Source organism: Astatotilapia calliptera, chromosome 10, assembly GCF_900246225.1.
Source record: "Astatotilapia calliptera chromosome 10, fAstCal1.2, whole genome shotgun sequence".
Lineage (NCBI taxonomy): Eukaryota > Metazoa > Chordata > Actinopteri > Cichliformes > Cichlidae > Astatotilapia > Astatotilapia calliptera.
Window position 1 is genome coordinate 6,042,445 of NC_039311.1, and position 6,000 is coordinate 6,048,444.

Below are 6,000 nucleotides of genomic sequence, written 5' to 3' on the forward strand. Positions count from 1 at the left end.
GAAATCTGAAGAAATCTGAGCGAAGGACAAATTTCCTACCCTCAAACAAGTCCAACTCATTTCAGAACGGTAATAGGTGAGAAAATAATTCTTGAATTGTGAGCGTCACGAGTGTCTGAAGATATACCGGGACAAGCCTCATGTCTTAACTTTGCTTCGTTAAGGAGATATGACGATTCGAATATGCCTCTCATTACAGAAATGCAGCGGTGATTTTGAACAAACTCTCCATTGACTTTATATGGAGAGTTTTCTGACCTTGTGTTAGTCTGAGGAGATTTGCCAAAATTCTATAAATCCCACAACAATGATGGTGACATTTTCTGAAAGCCAGCAAAAATACCTACGTTTTGATGTATAATTTGTGGAAGTTGAGTGAAAATTGAGCAAGTAGCAGGAAGTTGTTCGGACATGAAGTGAAAATTGCAAAACCTTCAGTGGCACACTGGAAGCCAAGAGCATAGCAACCATAACAACACATGTATTTTGTGAAAAATCACAATTTTGCAACTCAAAACTTTAAGAGGCATAAAAGTAAAACAGTAAAAGATTTGAAAAAGCTGAATCATACCTGAATAGCCCAATAATTTGTGAACATTTTAAAATTTGAATGGTTGTTCTAGGTGAAAGTATGAGGAAGTAGTTAAGTTTCAAAAACAAGCAAATTTTAGCAGAATTGCTGAAGTTTCCCATTCATTTCAATGGGACAAATTAAAGGAAAAAAGCTTAATATTTTAAAAAGTATAATAGCAAAAAATAGCAAAAGTCATAGCCGGAAAGAGCAAAAATAGCAGAATAGTTTAAAATTTGAACGGTGAAAATCGGCTGAAAATTGTGGAAGTAGTTCTACGGCGAAAAGTGTACGGAAGCAACTTGAAGAATAATAATAATAAAGAATAAAGAGAAACAGGAACTCAATAGTGTGGATGCTTAAAGCATCCACACAACTAGAAAAATTTGCATTTCCTGCGAAAATGCAGTGTGGATGCTTAAAGCTGAAGCTGTATGCAAAAAGTAGCTGAAAAAGCTGAAAAGTTGCAGAAATTGTAAAAACTTTGCAGAAGCAAAAGAAGTTTGCTAAAATGGAATAACTTAGCAGAACTGCAATATCTTAGAGGAAACATAATACTTGGCAGAAATACAATAGCATAGCAGAATTTAGCAGAAATATTGTAACTTACCAGAAACATGATAACTTCTCAAAAATACAAGAATTTAGGAGAAATAGTATAAGATAACAGAAAGAATATATTTAGCCAAAAATACTTAAACATTACAGAAACACTATGATTTAGAAAAATAGTACAACAGAGCAGAAATATTGTGATTTACCAGAGACACTGTGATGAACTATGAATATTGTAATTTTAAATTGAGACTATGTTTTAGCACAAATATTATAATTTGGCAGAAATACTATAATTTAGCAGAAATACTATATTAAGCACAAATCCTATAAAAAGCAGAAATGGTATGATTAAGCACAAATACTACATTTAGTAGAAATACTTTGTTTTAGCACAAATCCCATAAAAAGCAGAAATACTGTACTATGATTTAGTAGAAAAACTATAATTAATCAGAAATACTAAATTTAGCAGAAATACTATATTAAGCACAAATCCTATAAAAGCAGAAATAGTATATTAAGCACAAATCTTATAAAATAGCAGAAACAGTATGATTTAGCACAATAGTAATAAGTTAAACAGAAAAATTGGAAAAGCAAAATGGACAGCTGAAAAAATGCTGAACATGCTGAGGGTCCCTCAAATATACTTGTTAAATGACAAAATCTGCAAAAAAATTTATTACAGCCACACAATCACAAATATGTACACATGAGGAAACACACATGCACAGAGAGACCCACACACAAGATCCAATTCAGTCAACCAGTCTAAATATATTGAATTTAAATCTTAGAATGAGATCATCCCATTAAAAGCCTTTCTCTCTCTCTCTCTCTCTCTCTCTCTCTCTGTCACACACACACACACACACACACACACACACACACACACACACACACACACACACACACACACACACACACACACAGGGAGAGAGAAGTAAGTTTCTAGGTCAGCCTGGGAGCTGGTGAATTTGAATCCACCAATCAGAGAGGCTGTGCACTTTTCCCCACCAAAACAGGTGCATCTGTTTACACACGCAGCAGCACAGAGAGACACAGGATTTTTGCAGTCTATTTCTCATAGTGACGACTCCCCTCAAACAAATGACCGTAATTTCCTAACCGTAGGGGCTAGAACGGTCATTCTTACACCGTTTTGTTCAGAAGAGATGGGGGAATCTTCAAGTGTTGACAATTTAATATTAAAATATGAATTTTTAGAGATATATGACATGGATGACTTGTTGACTTAGAAGCCACGAATTCCCCAATATGCAAATTTGAATGCCTGAGACCACATATGTGATTGGCTGGCTGGGAAGCCGTGCAGGCCCTGATTTGTGGATTTGAATTCCTCAGCCCTCAGATATGATTGGCTGGCTTAGAAGCCACGAAGGCCCCAATATGCAAATTTGAATGCCTCAGGACACTTATTTGATTGGCTGGGAAACTGTGCAGGCCCTGATTTGAAAATTTGAATGTCTCAGTCCTCACAGAGGATTGGCTGCCTGGGGACCTGGCAGAAATATATAGAAATACTATTATTAAGCATAAATACTACATTTAGTAGAAATACTATGTTTTAGCACAAATATTATAAAAAGAAGAAAAACTATAATTTAGCAGAAATACTATATTAAGCACAAATCCTATAAAAAGCAGAAATACTATAATTTAGAACAAATAGTATAAAAAGCAGAAATACTATAATTTAGCAGAAATACTATGTTAGGCACAAATCCTATAAAAAGCAGAAATACTATAATTTAGCAGAAATACTATGTTAGGCACAAATCCTATAAAAAGCAGAAATACTATAATTTAGCAGAAATACTATATTAGGCATAAATCCTATGAAAAGCAGAAATAGTATGATTTAGCAGAAATACTGTATTTAGCACAAGTACCGAAAAGTACCAGAAATACTATGATTTAGCAGAATAGTAATAACTTATTGAAACACAAATGCACAGAGGGACACACAAACACAGGCTCTAATCCAGTCAACCAGTCTAACTATGTTCAATTTAAATCCTACAATGACATGCTGTCAAATAAGGGCAGGGTCCTCTCTCTCCCACTAAACACACACACACACACACACACACACACACACACACACACACACACACACACACACACAGGGAGAGAGGACTAAGTTTCTAGGTCAGCCTGGGAGCTGCTGAATTTGAATCCACCAATCAGAGAGGCTGTTTACGTTTTCCCGCCAAAACAGGTGCATCTTTTTACACACGCAGCACAGAGACATAGACCTGCTTCTTTCAGTTTATTTCACATAGTGAGGATTCCCCTCAAACAAATGACCATAATTTCCTAACCATAGGGGCTAGAGCGGTCATTCTTACACCGTTTTGTTCAGAAGAGATGGGGGAATCTTCAAGTGTTGACAATTTATCATTAAAATATGAATTTTTAGAGATATATGACATGGATGACTTGTTGACTTAGAAGCCACGAATTCCCCAATATGCAAATTTGAATACCTGGAGCCCACATACATGATTGGCTGGCTGGGAAGCTGTGCAGGCCCTGATTTGTGGATTTGAATTCCTCAGCCCTCAGATATGATTGGCTGGCTTAGAAGCCATGAAGGCCCCAATATGCAAATTTGAATGCCTCAGGACACATATATGATTGGCTGGGAAGCCGTGCAGGCCCTGATTTGAAAATTTGAATGTCTCAGTCCTCACAGAGGATTGGCTGCCTGGGGACCTGGCAGAAATATATAGAAATACTATGATTAAGCATAAATACTACATTTAGTAGAAATACTATGTTTTAGCACAAATACTATAAAAAGCAGAAATACTATAATTTAGCAGAAATACTATATTAAGCACAAATCCTATAAAAAGCAGAAATAGGATGATTAAGCATAAACACTACATTTAGTAGAAATACTATGTTTGAGCAAAAATCCTATAAAAAGCAGAAATACTATATTAGGCACAAATCCCATAAAAAGCAGAAATAGTATGATTAAGCATAAATACTACATTTAGTAGAAATACTATGTTTTAGCACAAATAGTATAAAAAGCAGAAATATTGTAATTTAGCAGAAATACTATATTAGGCACAAATCTTATAAAATAGCAGAAATAGTATTATTTAGCACAATAGTAATAAGTTAAACAGAAAAATTGGAAAAGCAAAATGGACAGCTGAAAAAATGCTGAACATGCTGAGGGTCCCTCAAATATACTTGTTAAATGAAAAAATCAGCAAAAAAATGCACAGGGAGAGAGAAGTAAGTTTCTAGGTCAGCCTGGGAGCTGCTGAATTTGAATCCACCAATCAGAGAGCCTGTGTACTTTTTCCCGCCAAAACATGTGCCTCTTTTTACACACGCAGCACAGAGAGGCACAGGATTATTGCAGCCTATTTCTCATAGTGAGGACTCCCCTCAAACAAATGAAAATAATTTCCTAACCGTAGGGGCTAGAGCGGTCATTCTTACACCGTTTTGTTCAGAAGAGATGGGGGAATCTTCCAGTGTTTACAATTTATCATTAAAATATGAATTATTAAAGATATTTGACTTCTAATGCACCATAACTGAGTAGAGCGAAGCAAAAACTGCCTTGACTTGCCCTCAAACAACGCTTTCTAACTCTAAATCTATTTGGAGTATCGATATCATTCTTTCACCGTAAGAGACAGCAGGCTTTGGTGAACAATCATGGAAATTTTCAGGTCTCTGTGGAAATCCAACAAAAAGTTATGACGAGAGAAAAAAGTGGTTCATTTCCACAGTTTGAAATCTGAAGAAATCTGAGCGAAGGACAAATTTCCTACCCTCAAACAAGTCCAACTCATTTCAGAACGGTAATAGGTGAGAAAATAATTCTTGAATTGTGAGCGTCACGAGTGTCTGAAGATATACCGGGACAAGCCTCATGTCTTAACTTTGCTTCGTTAAGGAGATATGACGATTCGAATATGCCTCTCATTACAGAAATGCAGCGGTGATTTTGAACAAACTCTCCATTGACTTTATATGGAGAGTTTTCTGACCTTGTGTTAGTCTGAGGAGATTTGCCAAAATTCTATAAATCCCACAACAATGATGGTGACATTTTCTGAAAGCCAGCAAAAATACCTACGTTTTGATGTATAATTTGTGGAAGTTGAGTGAAAATTGAGCAAGTAGCAGGAAGTTGTTCGGACATGAAGTGAAAATTGCAAAACCTTCAGTGGCACACTGGAAGCCAAGAGCATAGCAACCATAACAACACATGTATTTTGTGAAAAATCACAATTTTGCAACTCAAAACTTTAAGAGGCATAAAAGTAAAACAGTAAAAGATTTGAAAAAGCTGAATCATACCTGAATAGCCCAATAATTTGTGAACATTTTAAAATTTGAATGGTTGTTCTAGGTGAAAGTATGAGGAAGTAGTTAAGTTTCAAAAACAAGCAAATTTTAGCAGAATTGCAGAAGTTTCCCATTCATTTCAATGGGACAAATTAAAGGAAAAAAGCTTAATATTTTAAAAAGTATAATAGCAAAAAATAGCAAAAGTCATAGCCGGAAAGAGCAAAAATAGCAGAATAGTTTAAAATTTGAACGGTGAAAATCGGCTGAAAATTGTGGAAGTAGTTCTACGGCGAAAAGTGTACGGAAGCAACTTGAAGAATAATAATAATAAAGAATAAAGAGAAACAGGAACTCAATAGTGTGGATGCTTAAAGCATCCACACAATAAAGAATAAAGAGAAACAGGAACTCAATAGTGTGGATGCTTAAAGCATCCACACAATAATAATAATAATAAAGAATAAAGAGAAACAGGAACTCAATAGTGTGGATGCTTTAAGCATCCACACAATTAAAGAAATACT